Raw genomic sequence first — 22658 nt, forward strand, 5'->3', positions numbered from 1 at the left:
GAGGAGGGTGGGCACCTCTCAAGACAAGACTGTCAGGACTCTCAACCTAGCGTTCAGTGGGATGCTACGGTGATGTGCCTGTTAGGAGCAAGCACCTTTGTACTGCTTGGGTCCCCTCACTGACGACTGTGGCAGGTCTTCAGGTCTTGGCTATGTTTGTCTGAAAGGGCAAATAGCAATTTAACCCCTGTTCCTCTGCGATAGACAACAAATACTTCATGGTAGTGGGTGATCCCAGCCTGGGTATCGTTTCTCCGTGACATGGAACTTACTGTCAACTCTTTCAAAGACAGATTTGATAATTGATAATAGCAGATACCATAGATAATGCACATATGAGTATATATGTTCCAGGGTATCTTTTTTTGCCATGTTGTATTGGTATTTATGGATCTTGTATGCTCAGAACCGCTGCTACCACCATGACAATGGAAACAGGAGCAGCCCCTGTCCATGGAACTGATGAGTCATTTCCTCCCATAGTCAGGATAGGTATTTATCTGACAATTTGTCACAGAAAATGAAGCAAGGTGGTGTTCCTAGTGTTGAGAGGAAGGAGAGAAACCTATTTATTCTGTCACCTTCTATAACCTTTTCGGTCAATACGGATCACTTGCATTTCTTAAGACGCTGTGATAATACATTCCTGTTCACCTTCCTTAAAGAAATTCCTTCCTTGTCTCAGTGAAGCAACAGGTAATGATATGGCCACACTTATTAGATTTATCTTTAGATGTTTGCATTCCAGTGTTAACACATCATACAGATATCCTCCCCCTTGAAAACAAGCAAAACACCAAAGAATAGCACCACCCATGCTTTAACATCACAGGAGTCCCAAGGAGGAAACTTCAGGAATAATGTTTGCTTTCTTGGATGTATGCACTTAACTATATGATTAGCCTGGGGAACTATGGGAGGCACAGAAACTCAAACCTAGTGGAATGAACCTCCCTCCTAAATGTCAGTCCTCACGAGTGCAGGCTGGAGCTGAGGTAGAAGTAGTAGTATTTAATGTGCAAGGAGGCAGTAGGATTGTCCCAGGAGCTGGCACCCTTTTTCTTTGTAATGTTCACCGTAGTGCTCGCGGAAACACAAATCAGCGGGAAGAGGGGATCGACTCCTTTCCTTTTAACGTGGGGCTTGAGTGGGTCTTCTAATAGATCAACTACTCCGTTAAAAAATAATTCCCATGAAAGCACGGGTTGAGAGGGCTACAGATCAACTTGATAATAAATGATCTATATAACAGTCTAGGAAGAAGTTCTAAGGTTTTCCAAAGTTTAAATAGGGATAAGTAGCCTGTTAGGTAATCTTCCATTCTTGCCTTTTTTGGCCAATTTGCCCTCTCCCTACATGCTGCATTTTGGCCAGTTTCTCTAAGAGCCTGCTAGAAACTCAGCATGTACTAAAGGTCTGCAAACCAGATGACCTTCTAACAATGACTCTCCAGTTTCCATTGCATCTAGCTCTGACTTCCCATGGTACCAGCAGGATTATACTGGGTACCCAGCATGTCACGCCAGTCCCAGTGCGCTGGCGTTCTGTTGGCCTGCGGCTGTATCATGAATTAAGGGATGAAGCTACACTGTCTCTTCTGGTCTGCAAGCATGTAATTCCAATGAGCAGTATTCCCCACAGGGTAATAAACTCTTTAATAACAGTAATGTAGCAACCACAATAATGAAAAAAGAGATTACGTTCTACATAAAAATATAAAAGCTCATTTGATCCTAAGGTCCCCAGTGGCACATTACCTGGACTTTTATTTAAAGTATAACATCTCTTACATCTTATCCGGGTCCTTTGTTAACACTAATATAAAACACCAGTAAAATTGTCATTGGAGGAATTTAATAAGGAGTGGGTATGGCTCGGTGATCCATGCTGCTAATTCAGAGTCCTTCCATGAATCTAATCTAGAAAAGCGCAAGATGCTCCGCTTGAGTGTTTCGTTACTGAACCCCACTCTGCATACGCAGAAGGAGAGAAGGCGGATGAGAAGATCCCTTCTTTAAAAGCAGGGCTCTTCCCTCTCCTAAAATGGGGATGCCTCTACGAGAAGAGAAGTTTCATGAAATGTGAGAGTCCCATCTTTACTTCCACTTGCTCCTCATTCACAATGGTTTCCCTGCAAATCCCAACTAACTCCAGGGATCTAGAATGACACCAGGGGATTTTCTTCCACATGTATGTCAGGGGATCTGAGAGCAGAAGCTCGCCAAACCCTACTCTATCATCTACCTTGCTGTATTTCTGTTATATCTAATGCTGGGAGGAAAGCAACCCTGCTAAATATTGTGTGCCTCCCAGGATAGATAGTACAGACGTTACTGAGCCTGTGGGCAGGCTTCAAAAGAATCTGAATTACAGCGGCAATTTTTTGCGCTGTCCCTTCTTGTAATCTGTACAGTTAAGCAGAAATATATTCAGACTTTTTCCATTTCCTCCTTTTTCTGTCAGTACCACATTATTTCCTACTGAAGGCTCTAGCCTTCCCGTCATGTCACTGAGGAATTAATCCCCTGCGCTGTAAGTAAGAACATATGGCAAGCCATTAGTCATCAGCCAACGCAATGGACACGGTTTTGTTCTAGAAAGTGTGCTGGCCAAGAGGGTGAATGGAAGGATGGGGTTTTTAATAGGAATTATGTTCTCAAATCAGAGACAGATCTGAAGATTTAGAAAGTGCGTTAGCAAGTGAAGTCCATTAGCAAATCCCCCTGTGAGGTTTAGCAAGGGCGCTGTGGTGAACTTTGAGGTTGTGATGTAAAATAAGCTTCTGCCTCCCTTTGTACGGAAACTTTCTGTGTTCTCAGAGGCCAGGGACCTACCTTCATTTCTAAGTGTGCAAATTGCTTTCTATCAAACGGAAGCAAACTAATTTAGGTAAAGAAACACATTACTGCTAATTTTTCAAGTATATGAATGTATTGACAGTCGTCCCAGGAGCTCCCTCAAAAATTTATGTGGCCATTTAACATCATCTCTACCTCCCCCTTGCCTGACACAGTCCCTCCAGCAGTTGGTGAACACACGGAATATGTCATATATGTTGAAACCCTCTCTAACCCTGTTCTTACCCCCATTCTTTGATCGTATCCACTTCTTGTCTAACTAGATGTGTATGGTCAATCCCGGTTCTAGGGCGAGGATTGCCTCGTTGCTTTATATGCATATAGGTATGTAATGCAACAGGACTGGTGTTTCTAGGTGATAATGCGAGATAAGTACCTAATGGTAATCAAGGCAATAGACTGCCTAAAATGAATGTGATAAAAGATGACGCCGTTTCAAAACAGTATCTACCAAAGATTCTTTTACCTGAACAGCAGGGAAAAGTCCCTACAAAGAGAGAAGTCGTGTTGCCAAGCTTTCTTGGGTTCTCCTCCATGGAGCTGACTGCAGTACCAACCAAGATTTTAAAACACCTTTGTTTTTGAAGTGATGAGCCTTTTAGAAATAATATTGCATGGGTAGCCCTGGTGAATAGGAATTGAGGGAGACACGTGCTACCATGCTTGTTCTCTTACTAGTCATTCACTGGAAATGCTCACAAAAGGAATAAAAAGTACATTTGCCTTGTTAATACAATTTGTATTACATATTCATAAGCCATTTTATAAAGCTCCCAAGGAAAAATTCAATTGTACTGAAAGCACATAATGGTAGAGCGGCCATACAGAAAACAGGCAGCATGTTACAGAATTAACTGCACAATGAATGAAATGCTATGTCTATAATAAACCCATTCAGATATAAATTATGGGAGAGTAGATGAAATGTTTGTTAAGCAATAAAGCTTGCAACCGTACATGTGAAATTGAATGGGATTTATCATAAAATATTGTGGAGGATACAGGCTGAATATGTGTTACAAATTGACTGAATTAAAAATAATCCAAGGAAAGCAAGCTTTTGGGAGACTGAAAATTTTAGGAAATGAGTTCATAAGCTGTTTAGCTCTGACCCAAAGTCCCCTGATGCCAAGAAAAAGAGGCAAGAAAATAAGAACAGAATCATTTCTTAGAGGACCGCAGTTATGTTGTCTTAATTTTAACCTCCTAAATTTTGTCAAATAATCAGACTCCCTGTTGAACAAACAGCATCTCAGTGGAGAGGAGGGTAGAGAATTTGGCCCAGCAGTGTTTGGTTAGTATGATTTACAGTGGAAGATTTTTTTTTTTTTTCCCCTGAACTATTTATCTCGGTAAGGCTGTTGTACTGAGGGCAGGATAGATGATATTTTGGTTGGACCTTAAAGAGATATGTGGTATGTTTTCCCAAAAGACCTTACCAGATATCTCAATACAAACAACAGAGTTGCTAAAGAACACATTCTGTGGGATCCCGTATGAAGCTTGACTGAAGCCCACTTCTCAAAATTACACAGCCTTTGCTTTTGCCCTTGTTACTTCCAAAAGTTGAAAATATTTACAGTTATTACAACATGATGGAAATACTGTTCTTATGAATAACATCAACAAAAAAAGCACCAAACCCTTAGAATTAGACTTAAAATTCAAATAGATGTTTATGGGATAGGGGGATAAAAAGTGGGCAGGATAATTTCCAACCACAAATAACATTTGTAGCTATGGAAATGTAGGATAACCTAAGAAAAAGAGAGAAATCAGAGCTGTAGAATCTGTGCCTGAGAGGGTTAAGAGTGTTGTCCCTTTTCTTAACCTTACCTAGATGCTTTTTAGGGCATCTCTGTCCTTTTCAAGCACTGAATAACAACCCTTTCTCAAAGCAGTTAAAAGTATACAAAGTCTGGAAGCCAAAATACAAAGTGTTCTTTCTGGAGAGGCTTGATGGTTGGTTGATTTACAGACGGAGGATCCTTTACTTAGACTGAAGGTGAGCGTAGCCAGGTGCCACAGATGTGGTTGACGTGGTCTTTATGCGTCTGTTGACCCGATGGTCCCTATTTCTGCAGGTGTGTTTCACCGTGGTGACATTCTGATAAGGTTTGTGAGACCGAAGGAATCAATACGTAACTTCCCCCTGATTAACACACCTGACTAACCAGTAGATTTCCTTTAATCTCTTTGACCACGCAGCCTAACAGAATCCTTTTTGGTTTGCCTCTGCTTGCTGTTTAATAAATAAAGGGATTCCCCTCCTCAGAGCCACATGTAAAAAGCACTTTGAGTTTTTATCCAGCAGCGTTTTAATTTCAAGAGGTAATGCTGAGCCATTTCTATGGAATGGGAGCTGCTGGACCATTATTGCAGAGCTAAATATAAATACACGAGGAGAAATTAACTCAAGGGTCTTCCATTTTGCTTCCCTGCTGAATGGATGTAGTTTCCCATGTATAAGAGATTCTGTGGATTTTTTGTTCCCTTTTTTCACTGGAAAAAACACACTGAGTACAAACATTCATTGGCATCCCGCAGTGTATCAAGAGGGGCTGGTAATCGTACCCTTTTAAGAAACGTGGCACGTGCCCAGCACTTTTGGATTACATTGAATTTGTAGGAATACAGGCTATGAAAACCCTCCTTCCTGCGAAGGAAGAAAAGCCTGTTAACTTGTCAGCCTGCATCTGAGAGGCCAAGGGTTCAAAGCTGCTCATCAGTGTTGGTTGACATTCCCCCTTAGTGCCTTTGGAAGTATCAAGTTTGCCAGTTATTGACTGCATTGCTGAGTTATCTGTTGTATAAGCACAATTTCCATAAAGGACATAAGGCCAGGGACATGTTCACCGTGCTTTTTAAGACATGGTTGATTTGATTTTCTCATTTCTTTTTTTCTCTAAACATATTTCTCTCAAATAGTAAATTGTAATGGTATTTTTGATTGTGTTCTGCTCATGGAGCAATAGCATCTATTTGGCTGCTTTTTTTCTTTTTCCTTAATGATTTGCTCAGAGGGTGGAAAGAAGTAGAGAGGTGAAATACCTTTGTGTCCCCTAGAGGTGAGAGCTTCCCAATCGACATCAGCGACATGACAGTACAGGATCTGTTAGTACCTTAGCAGATCCCCTGAACACGAAATCTTTCTCTGCACTTCAGTAAGAAATCCAGGACTTCACATCTAGACTTTAATATTGAAACATCAAATTTTCCTTCAATTAGCAACTAAATTCCCGCACGATTTGTATAAATCCGGGGGAGAATTCTCTAGGAGCACAAGAATTGTAAAGTCAGTTGAGGGGAAAAACATGCCATATGTAATCTGCCCTGGGCAAAGAAAATACATCAGGTTTTGAAACGCTGAATGCAAACAATTCAGCAGAAAGTGAATTGTGGACAGAAACATGGCATTCAGCTGGTAGAGCAACAGCGAGGATGTCTCGGTCAATTCTGTCTTTTTACTGTTTGCTTTATGTTATTGCCAGTGAAGAGGTAATATCACTCAATGAGGCAAATTTCATTCTTAGATGCATGCACATAATTATCAGTGACCTTTTATATCTGAGAGAGAATTGATTTTGAGGAGAGCTCTACCTCCTGCTCTTAGGGCAGGGTCCTGCCCAATCTGTTTTACATGCTCAACAGTCATTATTTGGATGAACCAATCATGGGGATTGGCTATTATTGATAGATCTTCCAGGAAATATGTCAAAGTTAAGTAAAAGTAAATAAAACGTGGAATTAATGTGAACATGTTTTTTTCCTGATCGGATATGTGTTTCAGTAGCTCTTGCTAAAGTGGCAGAATCTAGCCAGCAGGATGCGATTGATATGAAAGGATTATTAAGAAAAGCAATTCAACAAATGAGTTCTACACAGGGCAGTATTACTCAGGATAAACTAGTCTGGAAAAATAAAAATTATCCTCCAACAAATATTTGTCTATTGCAAGATGCGCAGACCTGAACCAAACCTTCATCTAAGATTCATCAAAATGTTATAGTAGGTTTTTGCTCTCCTGAAACAGATCTCACCCTGAAGATCTGCCAGGTTTTCTGACACATGGTAATAGGAGGCCAAAGGACTCTCACGACACATATATAATGCCCATTTAGCAGGTAGGAGAAACAGGGAGTGCTCAAACTCATGTGTCCGGTAATTTTAGGTGTCATGATTAAACGCTGAGTCCTGCATCTCTGGAAGGATCTCTGTTGGGCACAGGAGGAGCTCTCAGCTTTCTGACTCAGATGGAAGAGTGCTTTGTGTCTTCCTAAATGAAGGTCCAGATCATGGTCTGGATGGTTGACAGTAGCGTGCTGTGTGCCAGAATCTCCCTCTGGCTTTATGAAAAGCGGTAGGTGCTCTGCGCCTACATGTCTCTACTTGTTTACGCAAAAAAATTGGCTCCCAAAATTAGCAAATGCTTTTCAAGAATTTTGTCCAAACAGTTTGCTGCGGTGAGTCAGTAGCAGAGGTATGAATAGAGCCCAGGGCTCCTCACTCCTGGCCCCATGCACTAACCACCAAGACCATTTACTTTTCTAGCCAGGGCCAGAGCGAAGATGTGAAAATACCACAGGCAAAGTTTGTTTGGTTTTTTATTTTTTCAAATTTTCCACTCAGTTTTGCAGAGTCAGGAGGTTTGGTTAGCTCTCCATGTTGAGCAAGAGGATAATATTGGCTTTGCCATGGAGTTCTTCACTTCTAGGTGTGTGAAAGATGAGTCTTTCCTCTTGCTTTCCCCACTGACCTCTGCTTGAAGGTGAGTGGAGGTGTGTGTCGAGTTATTTTTCCTTTGAAAAATACAGAAAGAGGGGTGAGCAAGGAGAACTCAGCCCGCCAGGGTACTGACCTCAACCTCTTGTTGGCAAAGAGAGCAAAGAGGATGGAGAGGACGGCGGAGGGGGGTGGGCAGGAATAGCACACGGTCGACAGTGCTGTTGATTACATCCTCTGGTGATCCAGCCAGGGGATCAACAGGCCAGTTGTGCCCAGTCATTAAGGAAAAGCACGTCTGTAATTAATGGCAAAGGGCCTGATACAATAAAAGGCATGTCTGCCTTCTGCATTGCGAAGGCCGCGTAGGGCTGCAAAAGACGCCAAAGAAAATCAATGTTAAGCAGCTTGTATGGATTTGTGCAGACCTATGCAGTGCCAAAGTCCAGACATATTTCTCATTGAGCTGAGTCCTCATATGTTTTATTTATAATTTAATGCTAAAATTTATGAAGGAGATGCATGGCAGAGGGAGAACCCATAACCTTGTCATTTCTTTTCTTAAAGCAGCAGCTACTAGATCTAGGAAAGAATTACGTCCTTTTCCTTCTCTCTGACTCCCCAGCATAAAATGTAACATGATAGACAATTTTTTCACTCTGAGTTTGTTTTCACTGAACTGGCTGTACAGCTGACTTGCCAGTTGCGTATCATGCAACAAGTTTTTTATCAAAATCGCTAACTGCCAATCACTTGCTCTAAACTAAATCACCTCAGATGTTATTCATCAAGCATGCCACGTTACATTATAGACTTTCATAACTCAGACACTTAAGGTATGAGAGAAATTAATTGCCTGTATTATTTTCCATAAAAACAAATAAACGGCACTAGGTGCCTTTTTAAAGTCAATCGGAGGATTGATTTTAAATCAAATTGAATTTCACAATAGTTCAGGCACTCACCACTAGAAGCTGTAATCTTGGGACTTTAAATAGGGATACTGTAATTTCGGAATGTCACACGCTTTAAACATTTGTATTGAAATTTAAACCATTGCCGTAAGAAAATAAAAGGGAGTATACATAAAAATGTATTAAACACGACAGCAACATTAACAGCCCTGTTTGGAGGGAGGAAGGATTTTAGCAGAATACGGTATTTACTGGTCTCTTTTGTGTTGTTCCACCATGATGTCCGAATTACATTTTCTCTGAAACTGTGAATCCGGCTTTTCCCCTTCTGACATCAGGCGCAGTTGTAGTACGAAGCTGGGATGAGACAACAAGGTGCAGAATTTCTGCCGGCGTACATTCAAGCAGCTCAGCGCCGCAGAGCTAGCAGGGCATGAGTGAATTGTGCTGGAAACCGAAAAAAGAGGCTGCCAGGGAAAGAACACAGGTTCCTGCAACGGAGAAGACCTAATGACAGGAGAGCCTCCAAACGTTTTGTTCTGTTAAATTGCCAGGAACAGGTAGGAGTCCAAAACTCACACAAGACACCTGGGTAAGGATCCAAAAGTTGCATATATTTTTGCGTTCATTTGAGTTACCCAAATGGCCTGGTTCAGCAGAATCTGAGCTGGGAGTCTCAGGGAAACGGCTGTCACATGAGATGTCTCGTTAAATTTAGTTAAACAGTTAAATATTACCACTTTTATAAGCAAAAGAAAAGAAACTCCACCTAATCCAAAACATCTCACATTTTCTTTAACGAAAACATTTGTTTCCTCTTTTATCCCCCCCCCGCCACCCGCCTTTTTCGGGCCATAAATATGTCAGTTGTTTAAAAGATGTGACTGCCCTTATAAATGTATCGAAGATAAGCTAGGTTGTAAAGGATTCAGGTTCATGAACTGTGTTTATACAGTCTATTGTTTAGTACTCATGAATAATTGATTCTTGTCCTTCCTGCACAAATATTCAATCAGATACCATTCAAATTGATAGCAGGTGTCTGATCTGGGGAAAAATGGCAACGTTCTTTGACTGGAGATGTGATCGTAATACAACTCGACTCCAGCCACGGAGTACGGAGGAGCGCCGCACATTTCAAACGGGACCTGTTGAGAGAGAGAGAGTTTCTAATTAAAACAGCATACCGCGTAATTGTCTGGTATGTTTTGGGTAATCAGCCATCCCAAAGCACATTTGTTGCATTTTATTTTTATGTGTATGTATGTGAAATGGAGAACGGATCGTAATTTTTAAAAATTGGTTATCCTCACGAGGTGTTAGATTATGCAGAGAGAAGAATACAGTTCTATGCAGTCTGTAATTCTGTAGGATCCTTACATGCCCAATATTAAAAAACTGACTATGATTTCCCCAGACCATGTGATGACCAGGAGACATAGAATAATTGCATTATGTGATATATTATTTAAGATCCGGTAAGAAGGTGGCTGTTCCTTAAAGCACGGATTCTTTTCAGATGAGTTACAACTTTCCACTACTGGAGGCTTCCTGTAAGTCACTTTATATACTGAAGGAAAACAAAATGTGCATAGAAACAGAGCAGGGAGCAGGACCTGCTGGTGTATCCTTGAACCTCGGAGCAGTGCTTGTTTCTTGCTCAGGGAGGTTTGTTGACGCGAGCGAAGTTATGCCTGATATGGAAAGAGTAACTGCAGAGTGCATATAGATACATGGCTGCAATTTTGCTCCTGGGCACATGAAAATAAGTCTGAGGAGTCAGAGGTCCAATATGTTCCACCTAAAGCGAATACAAGCTTGGTCATTGAATTAACCAAGACAAAAATCAGTTCTTAGTTGGTATTAAGAAATACAGAGTATTTTCCATGCGTACTTAACTGATACTAATAGGAACTCTGTGGAAGAGCTGTTGCGCAAATATGTAAATACTTTTTTTTTTTTTTTAATGTCATTGTCATGCTGAAAATGTTCCTGTGGGAAGCCTCAGCCTTCCGAAGGGCGTGGAGGAGCAGGGAAGTAGTGCATCAGCACTCGTGTTTCGCATCAAGGACCCAAAGCACCGGGCTGTGAAGAAGCAAAGTGCTTTGGTTCCTTCTCGTTGCTACCAATGCACGGGTTCCCTTGCTGCATTCTGCACGGGGGTTTTTAGAGTTACTGGTTTTACCTCGTTGTGCCTCTTCCTCCACTCCCTCCCACCCCTTGAGTTTAGTGCTTGAAGATAGAAAATTGGAAACTTTGAAAATTATTTTCTTCTGGTTGCCAGTGAGGACAGTTTTCCATATTTCTTTGTTTACAGCACTTTATATTTTTGTCCTCTTTCCTATCAAAATGGCTCTTAGGTGTAGAAAAGAGGTTCTGTTGTACAGCATTCATGTCCGTTCAGTCTTTGACCATACACATTTGACTAGCAGCGTGGAAAGATACTGTTGATTACAGGTGGGATATGCTCAGAGCAGGATCGTTAGATCAATGAACGGTTGGTCACATGAGGAGAAGGGGTTTTTTAGAGTCCCGTTGGATTTATCCATTTGAACTGGGCAGCTGTTCACACTCAATAGTTCTCCCACATCCTTCAGCTCGCTGGCTCTCATGTGTTTCCAAAAAATTAATTCAGCCATGGAGCGTTAACTCTCATTGTTTATTTGCATCTTAATTACGGCTGGCAATTCTTGAGTGGTATCAAGTGCATCCCCCCCTGCCCCTCAGACAGTCAGGTCTGTCTTACAACCCTCTGTGCACTTGATCCATCCAGTCCCCCAACATACAAGGATTTTGGAAAGTTGCAGCTTCTGCTTGGAGTGGGGAGGGGGTGAGGTACTGCGTCTGCCACGCTGGCTGCCAAAACTAAGGTGTATTTCAGAGAGCTTTGCTCTTCTCGATTGAAAAGCCCTTTTTGCGTTGGTTATTTGGGTAAAGTGTTTCTGCTCTGGAGCGGCATAAAATGTAAAAGTTCTCCTTCTTCTCTTTTTTGAATACTAAGCAACTGTCTGTTTCTGAAGGTTCAAACAAATGCTTTAGTTACACTCTGTCTGCTCAGCACTCCAGTGCACAAAACCTGGTATTTTTAGGGAGTGCAGACCCTGAAGCCAGTAGCACACTAAAATGCTCAATCTGCCATAAATATTACCCTTCCCCTGACCTTCCTTCATTTTCCATGCTGGATTCCACTTCTGAATCTATTCATTTTGAATAGGCAGCAAAATCCTTCCCTGGAATAGACAACACAGATACACCTTGCCAGCTGTAGCAGTTCGTAATGTATATATTACTGAAATACTGGCAGTGGTCTCTGAAACCACAAACAGAATTAGTTGTACCCAGAGAAACATACTTTCTTTCAGTGGCTTGAGTAGCCAACAATTACTAAAAATATCCTCCTCCTTTCTATAATTTCAGAAGATAACATACTATTTAGTGCACAAGTGACATAACACATGAATCAGCTCTTCATAAAGACTTCTTTTTCCCATGGCACGTTAAAAATATTCAGATGGGGTAGCACACAAAAGCAGCAGTTCCTTTCTGTTCTTTATTAAGAGCGTTTAATGCTTGCTAAAGGTTTCAAGTTGCCTGCCTTCCACTATTAAAGTTTCTCTCCAGCTAAGCGCAAACCTGAAACCCATCCTGCAGCCGCTTCACTCGCGTGTGTAACCTTAAGCACAGGAGTAACTGTGGTGATGTTTCAAACCCGCTGCTGGAAACACGACGGGGAAGTGTTGGCAAGGCTGGGACTAGATGGTTGGACTCGATGATCTTAAAGGTCCCCTCCAACCTAGACGGCTCCATGATTCTAGATCCCTGGCGCTGGTTCTCAGTATTCTCTCCTATTCCTTGGGCCACTGAGGGAAGGACAACAGTGTTGTGTGAGGTCTGTCCATAGTGTCCTTACCGTGGTGGCCGCGGGGGACTGCCAGTCGGGTGACGCTGTGGGAGGAGTGCAGAAAAGGGTAATTCCCTTGCAACTCAGAAAATGGCATTTGCATTATTTTTTCTTGCAGTCTCTGCACCCTGCCTCGGGAGCGGTGCAGGGCTTGTAAATTGTTGCTTGAATCGGTGTGCTTAAAGCTTCGAGGGTCTGAAGAGTTGTCATACAGACCAGTTTTCCAGTGTTTATGAAGTTATTTATAAGTGATACGTATTTGCGGCAATCAACTGCAATGTGACCGACTTGCTGCGCACTCTAGGAGCAGCCAGGTTGGGAAGCTGGTGGGGGGAGAATTGTTGGATAGAAGGAAGTGTCTTGGATCACTGCAGCAATGAGCCTAAAACCAAAAGTCAAAACTTCTGGAGATCTGGACTGTGCTGGTATTCCTTGGCTTGGAATTCTTGATGGTTTTGTTGCTAATAAACCAGGATTTGCTAGTGTCCTTCCTGCACTTCTCTGGTGAGATACCACTTTATAGCAAACCCAGCCTAATAACCAGCAGCTGCTGGAAGGAGGGGCTCTGCGTCTCCATCCCTTGCTATCACTGGCCTCTCCTGTCCCTTGAAGCTGCACACTCCAGCATCTGTAGAAAATGCTGGTTTTCCTCCCATAATTAATTTTCTGACAATTTAGCTTCCTGAATTTGCTCATTTTTTAGTGGAGGTGCACAGCAAGGCAGCAGACACGTGTATGACCGAGTCCGTGGGGCACTGCCTTACCTATGATGGGAAGCTTCACCTATAGATTTGCTTGGGGTTGGAAGTCAGGCTTTTTTAAGAATGTCCAACTGTTTAGTTCTCCAGGAAGGTCTTAGAATGAATCCATCGATTTATTAGAAATGAAATAGCAGCATGCATTTTGATTTAGCAAATGCTAAATGATAATCTCTGAGAATTTTAGAGGATGGGAGCGTGAGAACATGGGAGAAGAGTAAACATTGTACCTACCGTTTTAAAAGGAGAAAAAGAAGGTATCAGGAATTCATAAACCAGTCAGCCCAATAGCTATTCCTGGGAATCCACTAGAACAAATGTTAAAAAAAATTCTTTTTAACTATTCGGATGATAAGAAGATTGTAAAAGATAGCATAAGATTGAAGTGATTTATTCTCAGCAAATCCATCTGAATTCTTTTTCTGAAAGAATAGCCTGGGGAAAGGGGGAAGATGTTGCTGAGGTATCCTGATTTCAGCTTTGGTTTTTGTCTCACATAATGTCCTTGTGAAAAATTAGGGAAAAAAAATATATTCCAGTAGAGTGCACAGCTGAAGAACTGCATTGGGCACCACATTTTACATATTAAGAAGGCATATTAAATTGAGTGGAGTGTGACAGGAAAATCTGAGATTTATAGAACATGACCTATGAAGAAAAGTTGTGGGAACTGATAAACCTACAGAGAAATCATCGTGATAGTCTTCCCAATATGAGAAAGTTACGCAAAGGCTGGTGCTTATTGTTCTCTCTCCACTTGAGGGAATTCAAAAGAAACCAATTTAATTTTCAGCCAAGATGCATTAGGATGACTGGGAGGAAAACTTTCTAACCACAGGGGGAATTGAGTAATGATGCAGACTTCATCAGAGGGTTTCCAGAACAGGGTAGACAGATGTTAGGGGGGGGTCTGGCACTACTAACGATTCGAAGGCTGGGGAGGTCCTATCCAGGGCTACGTTATTACCTGCGAAGAGCAGCCCAAGAGGAAAGAGTAAAAGCTACTGCCAAGAGACTACGAATGGATGGTGGGTTTATCAGACGGTGATAAATAGCTCTTTCTTAGAGATGGGAGATGATATTACTTTCGAAAAAAGTAAACTTCTTCCATCGTGAATTGATGGTGATACATACATTTTAATATGTATCTAGGAAAACGCAATGTAAAATGATATAAAGACATAGCAGGCTAGTGATAGTCTATCACAGGCTCTGTTTATATATTGTGATAATAGCCCTAACTTCTTATTTTAAACATCAGTTGCATTGTGATCTAATAAAAGATTAGGGTTTTTTGAAGTAACTTTTACTAGACTCATATACAGTTTTAGTTCACATACAAATTTTTGTAGGCCTCTTGAGAACTTATAATAATAGGACGGGAGAGAATGATGCAGAATTCATTTTAATTTGCTTGTCTTGGAATGCCCTTTGCTGTTTATATTACAAATTTCAATATACATCTCAGAGGATCAGAGCAAGTATAAATATCTATACCAATTTAAAAATGTACCATTTTTAGAACCTGTCATATATTTTCTGGTAAGGCACGCTATTCATCATCTTCGGAGGACCATTTTTCTTAGAAATATGTAAAAATATATATACAGCTAATGTACAGGATCCCAAAAGCTGTAGTTGGGAACATAAATTAAGCCAAAAGTGCTCAATTTTAAATGTACCTTGCTTTTCTACAGCACTTGGCTGCCTGGATCTCAGAGTGCTTTCAGATTCGAATGAGTTTCACAAAGTTCCAAAAAAGGTGATAGTTATTATTGGTTTTATGCCTATTATTTCATAACATCCTCCTCCAGGGAAAATGCTGATATTAAAATTATTACCCACCTTGCTTCTGAAGCCCAAACTGAAAATCTGGTTATGTGTCTAAGGCCACTTAAATGTTTATTCTTTTTCTTCCCTCGCCTCCTTACCTTCTGTCACTTTTAGCACTGATAAGGAGAAATACAAAAGCAACAGAGGCTGGTCTCTAAGCTTGGTTTTCAGTGAAAGCCAACAGGCATTAATTAATTCTTTTTTGCCGTGCCTCTGCTGTACACAATCCATGTTTTCAGAAGTGAGCATCCTTCACCCATGTTTGTCTAAAGTACAAGTGTATATTGTGTCAGTGCTTGTGGAGAAGGTACCATTTCAAATACCTGTTTAGGTGTCCAGTATTCTTAGCATATAGAAATGATGTATCTACTCAGATTTAGGATACTGGAGCTGTAAATTTGAACAGTCGGCATGGAGGCACTGCAAACAACCCCGCCACCACCTCCCCACTACCAACGGCAGAACGATGTTAGTGGCATAATTTCTGGTGCACAGAGATTTCAACAGATCTTGATCACTCTTGGTGAGTCTTTAGGTATTCTCATAATCATACCCAGGCAAGGTGTACCGAGGAATTACTCAGCTGTAGGATATTACTTTGGTGGGCTGTCACTTGGCTGTTCTCATTTCCACTTGCTCATCGGCAGTGACCTGTCTGCGGTCTCAGCTGAGTTGACTTTAAAAGTTCTATCAATAACAATAAGCAGAAGCACGTGAAAGGAGGTATAAATCATTGGTAATGGTGGAGCTCAGGAGTGCTGAACTTGTAGCTCATTTACTTAAACAGTTAAATATTGCCACTTTTGTAAGCTAAAAAAAAAAGGAAACCTCACCTAATCCAAAACGTCTCACATTTTCTTTAATAAAAGCAGTTGTTTCCTCTTTTATCCCCCTTTTTTGTGTGCCATAAAGGTCATCCCTGGTGTGTCTGTTGAGATCCTCAGCAGCCAAAATGTATTAGAGTTCCCACTAAGTAAATTAAGTTGACTAAAAACGTGGCAAAAATGGCTGGCAGACCACTCCTGTTGGGTTATTTTATACTATGCCACAGATTTTAAACAGTTAAGAAAACCAATTAGCATCAAGCAGGCGTACGATACCATTTTGTTCTGTAATTCTACCTGTCACTTTTTTATTTCCCATTTCATTCTCATCTTTCTTCATAATTGGATACAAAAATACTGAGCTGTAACTACTTGTGCGAAGACAGATGAGAGACAGACCCGGAACAGATCAGCGTGTGCGTTAGAAGCCGTGCATTGTGAAAATCCAAAATCAGTTGGAAAGTGATGATTCAACCACTAATATACGGTATGATATATGTAACGAACTGGGAAGCTAGAAAGAGCTGAGTTGTGTGACTTAACTGCTCTAATAGACACTGTTTTACAGACCAATGCTTGAACATCTGTATCGGGTAGTTTCTATTGAGGAAACAGCAGTAGCCATAAAATACTCAGCAATATCCTATATATAACAATGAAGGTTTGAAGACAAGGACACCAGGTTATGTATTTCATTCTTTTGCTGTACTGAGAACTTGAACAACAACAAAAAGCAGGCGGACGAGCGACTGATGTAATGTCTCCTTTGACACAGATTGCATTCCAGCATTTTTAATAACTCGTTTTCCCAAGGGTGGGGTGATGGGGGTGCTTTAAATATTCCCTGATTATTTTTTTTTTAAAAGACATACTCCTAAATCTCTGATGGTCTCAGCTACTTCTTGCAAATAGTCCCCGAGCCCCTGGCCAGCTGAAGGGCAGCGATTGTCAAGGTTACTGGTCTTCTGAAGATGATCTGGAAATGAGCAGATGCTGCTGATCTCACAGGGATGACTGAGTGGTGGAAAAGGGGTGGAGGAGCACCCATCTCCCCCACTTTCAGCCTTTCTAGCACGCTGTAGACAACATAATTAGGGTGCATAGATGCCTGGCTTTTGCACAACTAGTTCTTTGGCACTGAATCCTTGGCTTATTTCTCACTGGCTTGAAGGTTAAAAACCCCAGATGATTTCAGTGGGCACTGCCACTCCAATAACCTACATATTTTTCACTTTTTAGATAAGTTGTCTTCAGAACCTTTTTTTTTTTTTTAGCATGGGGAAAGAGCAGGAAGGAAGAAGGTGCAATTTGCTCGCCTGATGCACTTTGAAACCCTCAAGCCACATGGCCGAAGGCACTTGTTTACGGGCATCGCTTCCCAAATACACTTTGCTGTAAGTAATGTTTTCCTAGGAAGTGAAGGGGTGTTGTATGAAATTCTGTTGTTCTGGCTCTGGCTCTATTGTTCTGGTGGATTTCTGATTTTTCAAGGAAGGAAAAGTCTCTCCTTATTTCTAACAGAAAAAAAGATATCCAACATGCTGTTTACAAATATTGAGGATTAAAAGGAGTGTTCTGTACCTTGGCCAAACATAATAGGAGCATTTGATAAATTCCTATTATGTCCTTGTACTTCTTTAATCAAATACTTCAACTATTTTTGGCTCTCATTTCTGCAATTTTACTTGTGCTTCAGTAACTCGCACGGCACTGTAAGGAGAAGAACCTTGTCCTTTCCCTGTCTTTGATAATATCAGAGTTATTAAATCTACATGGCCTGCACAGATCTACAATCAAAATTATATACATAATCATTAATACAAAAAAAAAAAGATTACATAGTTGCAAGTATACTGTGTGCCCTGTGGGAAAGCGGGCGTGTGAAAACTGAACAATTCCTGCATCCCTCTGTACAGGAAAGTCACTTTCTGCTGCTCCTGAAGACACAAAAAGCACGTGGGACTCTCCTGATGGAGATTCCCTGAATGGCAAACCACACGTTTCTTCATAGAGTGGTATCAACAGCTGCATCTAGATTACAGGCTGGGTGTGCTGCATCCTGCGTGCCACAGACCTGATCTTCTCCCTGCCTAAACCAGGAGTTCAGCCCATAGCATCACATAATCATATAGTAGTTTTAGTTGGAAGGGACCTTAGAGATCATCCAGCTCCAGCCCCCCTGCTGTGGGACTAGACCAGGTTGCTCAAAGCCCCATCCAGCCTGTTCTCGAACATTTCCATGGAAGGGGCATCCACAGCTTCTCTGGGCAACCTGTTCCAGTGTCTCACCACCCTCACAGTAAAGAATTTCTTCCTAATATCTCATCTAAATTTCCCCTCTTTCAGTTTAAAACTGTTACCCCTCATCCTATCGCTCCACTCTCTGATCAAGAGTCTCTCCCCATCTTTCCTATAGGCCCCCTTTAGGTACTGGAAGGGGCTCTAAGGTCTCCCTGGAGCCTTCTCTTCTCCAGGCTGAACAACCCCAACTCTCAGCCTGTCTTCGTAGGAGAGGTGCTCCAGCCCTCTGATCATCTTCATGGCCCTCCTCTGGACCTGTTCCAACAGGTCCATGTCCTACTTATGTTGGGGACTCCAAAGCTGGACACAGTACTCCAGCTGGGGTCTCACGAGAGCAGAGTAGAGAGGCAGAATCACCTCCCTCGATCTGCTGGCCACGTGTCTCATCCCACCCGGGCATACGAGTTTCTTTCTGAGGAGGGGCCAGGGGGCAGAGGGACGGGCTGAGCCAGGGCTTGCTGTGGTGGGGGTGGTGGTAGGGTGAGCACATGGAGAGCATGGAGAGCTCACCCCACCCCTGGATTCACTGAGATGTCACTGTAGCCGGTGGGATTCCGGAATGGAAGTCAACAGGGAAATTTTTATTGCATACGGAGAAAATAAATGTGCGTGTCCTATTACACACATTAAGAGTTTAAGTTCCACCGTGTTCCTTCAGTCCCTGGTTGGTAAATAAGTCCTGTGTTTGGTCTCACAATGTATACTGATTTTGGTGGAATAGCTGCTCAGAAAGATTTAGCAGAATTAGAAGTATTTGAGTTGATTCGATGAGATTTTGCACCCCCTCTCCCTTATGTTGTATGGCGCTTGGGGGTGTCTCTTTGCTTCTTGGCTTGCAAGTATCTCTGGATCATTTCTGCTTTATTTAGAGCGCTTTCCATCCATCCTTAAACTTCACCTCTGCCAGGGAGCTTCATGAGACTGACGGAGGATGTGCTTTCCCACCATCAGTGTGGAAACTGGTTTATCCCACATCCATCTTTGCCTTTTCGCCAGCCTCTCTTCTGGGCTCGAAAGGAACATCCAAATGATAAGTCTGCTCTTTGGTGATAAGATTTCCTTCTTTGTCTTTTCTTGCATTTTGAGGTGTCTAAACAAGTTAAAATGAATTAAAGATAATAAAAATAAAGAATAACTTATGACCCACATCCAGATAGTCAGACTCTGCAGTTGCTCATGTATTTCTGGAGGTGATTTGCGTGTTCTAGGATTTCTTTGACTCCTTGTCCAGGAGTGTAATAAAGGGAGGGACAGACTGACACAGTTGTAGCCACAGCTCAACTCAGTGTAATTAATGTTATTTCATATGCAGCTTTTAATTTGGAGAACTTGAAGGGCAGAGTCCCAGTTTAACCAAAGTACATAAATACGTCCCTAACTCAAGTCAGGGGGCAGCTGGCAGAGTTAAGGTTAAGAATGTACTTCAGTGTTTTTTCTGAACTAGGGAGCACTCTTTTTCTCTCGTCATATAATATTTTGCACAACCCAAACATGTAGGTCAAGAGGCCAGAAAATTAGCACAAGCTGTAAGACTCTTGTAAAGGGGGGGTGGGTGAAAACAAAACCTAAAACCATTCATACATTTTAAACGGTTTCCCATCCCTCCATTCATGCAATGATACAGAACAGCTGGTCATGAAACCTGGCTGCATATTTGTTAAATGGGAACAGATTACTAAATCAAATTTGTTGACCAATTTTCAAGTATGTGGCCTTGAGATATTATTTAAAAAAAAAAAAGTAAAGGAAAAGGTTTGCATTGCTTAAAGAGGAGGGGGTAACAGGCCAGTGGTACGAACATTTCATGCTGGTGGGATTTGGCAGGGGGGGAGGGAATCTAATCGCTAACTTTCGTGTGAGTACCCAGCTAAAACCTCAGGGAATTTTATATAGTGCATGTTGTCAGTATTTTAATCATCCACAGCTGTCAAAACTCTTGTAACCCGCCTCTTCTATTTAAAATGTGTCTTCTAGGCATAAAATAATTAAAGGTGCAGGACCATAAGGTAGGCTCAGAGCCGCTGCAATGTGACAAAACTCCACATATGAAAGGCATTATTTCAGGAAGTTTTAAATATAAATTTTGTTTTGTCAGAAGGCTGCAGGGCACACATTTTCTATACTGTCAAGCTTGATAGTAACAATATTTATATTTCAAATAAAAAGATTAAATTGCAGTCTTATGTGTTTCTGGTTTTCACATAGTTTTTACCAGTGTATCATAGTGTTCCATATCAGTGTGTCATCGAAACTTTTTTTTTTGCTGACACCAGTTTTGCTTTATTGTAATATTAAGTCTTGTACTGTCAGTCCCTGAATTGAAATAATGAGGGCAGACAGTAGTTTAGTTGACTAGCCTGTATCTTCCCTTTCCTCACCCTGCCCTAAATGAACCTGAAAACAACACAAAATAAAAATTAATTTGTTCAGTTCGGTGATTGTAAAGACGGAGATTTGGAGGCTGTTAATGTAAAATGTCTTTGCGTGTGTGTGCGCACGCGTGCCCTTTGCGTGCTTGTGCGATCTCTGCCTTTGCTGCCTGCCATCCTACGGCTGACGACCCCACCTTGCAAACTCTTGTCCCTGTGCCTACCAAAATGCACGTGTGCTCTCCGAAAGCTTGATGTGAAAATACAGATGGAAGGGAAGGAGAGGGCAGTGTAATTTATGAATATTTTGATCTTCGCTATTTGTTTGTTTTTAATATTAAAAGAGCTAACACAAAGAATGAACGCCGTGGTCGCTTTGAGCTGTCTGGTTGGCAAGCCTTTTGTGCCACTGCTTGTTAGCTGTTATTTGTGAACTTTCTGTTAATGCCCGTAGGCCCTTCGTTCTTCATTGTTTGGAGCTTTGCAGTCCCATCAGCTTGAGTCCCGGGGTTGGGCTGGTGTCGTCTGTGCAGCATCAGGGCTTGACAGAACAATGGGGAGAAATGTGAAGAGGTTCTGACTCAGGCTCGTGTTGGAACTGCCAATTGGAGCTACTTCCCCTGCTAGCTGGGGCTGGGGCTGCTCCTTTTGGGTTGAAATGTGAACATTTCATCACAACCCCTTTGTGGCAGTTTGGACCTGACAAAGACTTTCTGTGCAAATTCCCCTGGTTTTACCATCTGCGCGATGGTGAGGATTTTTCCGCCCCAGTCAGATGGTGTCGGCTGATGTGTAACAAGTTCTCTGACCATGATGCATTTGATAAACTGGGTTAATCAGAAAAGCAATTAAAAATTTGGGTGTTGCAGAAATCACTCCAGAATTGCTATCAGGTTAGGCGTGATATGCGCTTGATTCTTCTCTCCGTGTTGCTGCTCAATGGCGCTTCTTTCTGTCACTTTAAGCCTTTGGTCTGTCATTTGGCCAGTCGTGATTTTACAATAATCAAAATAAAAGTAAACAACAGGAATGATGGTGTGCGTGATGGAAAATGAGGGGGCTGTGTTGCTCAGACAACTCGTGAGGAACCAAATGCAAAAAGTAGATTTCCATGAAATTTTGCATGCAGGGAGTGTTTACTTCTGTTATATTTAAAACAGTGACAAGTTTAATATAATTTACTGGATTTTATAAGAGGAAATGTAAACTGCATGCCCCGAATCTGGGAGCTAATAAGTGACAGATCTGACTGGGTAATTCTCGTGAACATCCTTGTGACTCCTCCATTCTCTCTATTTTGTTCTCTCTACATTTGCCATAATATCAGCTCTAACACAGTGTAAAGAATAACTTCGTACTAGGTTTCCTGTAGAAACCTATGGATATTTGAAAGCTATTGACGTAATTTAAAAACAAAAGAGTTTTAAGTTTTGGGGTTTGTTTTTAATTGCTACGGATATACCTCAATAAATATGTTTTGTTTCATTCTGTAACCATCCAATGACTTTCAAGTCCATCGTAGAAGCTGGTTAGAAAGCTTCACGGATTATATGAAGTACATCAGGTAAAATATCAATAAAAAGATTGTGCCCCGTGAAGAACGGCCTTGCCTTTTCCATGTATAAGTCCGTGCCTCTGTACATCGGCCTCCTAAATACTTCACCGAAGTGGCCATCCTGCACAATTAATCAATTCAGGAGCAACAGGGGAAATTATTTAAAACTAGAGTTACATACCAGTGGAAGACTTCTGTATGTTACAGGAGACAAGAGGCGGCACTACCCATTCTGTACTCAAAATCTGATCTTACCTAACACCCACAACCACTTTTTTTTTTCCAGTTTGAACTGGTGGATATACAAATCAGGCTATTGCAGCGCACACATCTCAAATGAGGGAGGCCTATTCCGATGGAAACATCTGGTTTCATTACACCAGGTAACACCTGCATGAAATTACATCTGTGCTGAAAGTTCTTTAACAGAATTTAGTAATTAAACTGAGGCAATCTAATCAAAGAAAGGCATGGAGAAGGTGATACATGAAGTTTCATTCTCTGCCGCGTAAATAAACTGCATTAGTATATTGGGTCTTTCAAGAAACGGTTAACATCAACAGCTTGCAATTGAATAGATTTCATGTTAAAAACAGCCTTCCATACTATATCCACAATATATA

General features: G+C 41.5%; 2 long non-coding RNA genes across 2 annotated transcripts in view; both read left to right on the forward strand.

The window, feature by feature from the left end:
• Positions 1-9048, forward strand: part of LOC141741799 (uncharacterized) — an 80573-nt gene extending 71525 nt beyond the window's left edge. Inside the window, exon 8 of the long non-coding RNA XR_012586477.1 lies at positions 8833-9048. This is a non-coding gene — a long non-coding RNA (uncharacterized LOC141741799). The remainder of the gene's footprint in view (positions 1-8832) is intronic.
• Positions 9049-16159: 7111 nt separating this feature from the next.
• The window catches only part of LOC141741798 (uncharacterized), a 201610-nt gene continuing 195111 nt past the window's right edge, over positions 16160-22658 (forward strand). Inside the window, exons 1-2 of the long non-coding RNA XR_012586474.1 lie at positions 16160-16297; positions 17085-17204. This is a non-coding gene — a long non-coding RNA (uncharacterized LOC141741798). The remainder of the gene's footprint in view (positions 16298-17084; positions 17205-22658) is intronic.

This window comes from Larus michahellis, chromosome 4, assembly GCF_964199755.1.
Source record: "Larus michahellis chromosome 4, bLarMic1.1, whole genome shotgun sequence".
Classification (NCBI taxonomy): domain Eukaryota; kingdom Metazoa; phylum Chordata; class Aves; order Charadriiformes; family Laridae; genus Larus; species Larus michahellis.